This window comes from Patiria miniata, unplaced genomic scaffold (assembly GCF_015706575.1).
Source record: "Patiria miniata isolate m_02_andy unplaced genomic scaffold, ASM1570657v1 HiC_scaffold_13, whole genome shotgun sequence".
NCBI classification, from domain to species: Eukaryota; Metazoa; Echinodermata; class Asteroidea; order Valvatida; family Asterinidae; genus Patiria; species Patiria miniata.
The window spans coordinates 13855277-13856317 of NW_024037051.1; positions in this window are offsets into that span (position 1 = coordinate 13855277).

A 1041-nucleotide genomic window follows, 5' to 3' on the forward strand; every position below is an offset into this window, starting at 1 on the left:
CTACTTCTGGATTTACTCCAAAAGTTTGGGTCTATCGACCTCCGATTTGCATGCGGGTTGGCCCATTCATCCGCTTCAAATGGTACCGAGTTTGTCCAGATCCATCCAGGTTAAGGTACCTTCAGGCTGCGAGACATGGAGCCTGGCGGGTTGGCGCTGACAGGCCTCCATATGGGACTTACTGCACAAAAGCGAAAGAAGGGGCATCGGCTGCTACTTCTAAGATTTTCTCCAAAGTTTCGGGTCTATTGACTTGCCGATTTGCATGCGGGTTGGTCCATTCATCCGCTTCAAAATGGTACCGAGTTTGTCCAGATCCATCCAGGTTAAGGTACCTTCAGGCTGCGAGACATGGGAGCCAGGCGGGTTTGGCGCTGACAGGCTCCCCATGGGACTTACTGCACAAAAGCGAAAGAAGGGGCATCGGCTGCTACTTCTGGGATTTACTCCAAAGTTTAAGGTCTATCGACCTCCCGATTTGCATGCGGGTTGCCCATTCATCCGCTTCAAAATGGTACCGAGTTTGTCCAGATCCATCCAGGTTAAGGTACCTTCAGGCTGCGAGACATGGGAGCCAGGCGGGTTGGGCTGACAGGCCTCCCTATGGGACTTACTGCACAAAAGCGAAAAGCAGGGCATCGGCTGCTACTTCTGGATTTTTCGGGTCTACCGACCTGCCGATTTGCATCGGGTTGGCCCATTCATCCGCTTCAAAATGGTACCGAGTTTGTCCAGATCCATCCAGGTTAAGGTACCTTCAGGCTGCGAGACATGGGAGCCAGGCGGGTGGCGCTGACAGGCCTCCCTATGGGACTTACTGCAGCGAAAAGCGAAAGAAGGGGGCATCGGCTGCTACTTCTGGGATTTTCTCCGAAGTTTCGGGTCTACCGACCTGCCGATTTGCATGCGGGTTGGGCCCATTCATCCGCTTCAAAATGGTACCGAGTTTGTCCAGATCCATCCAGGTTAAGGTACCTTCAGGCTGCGAGACATGGGAGCCAGGCGGGTTGGCGCTGACAGCCTCCCTATGGGACTTACTGC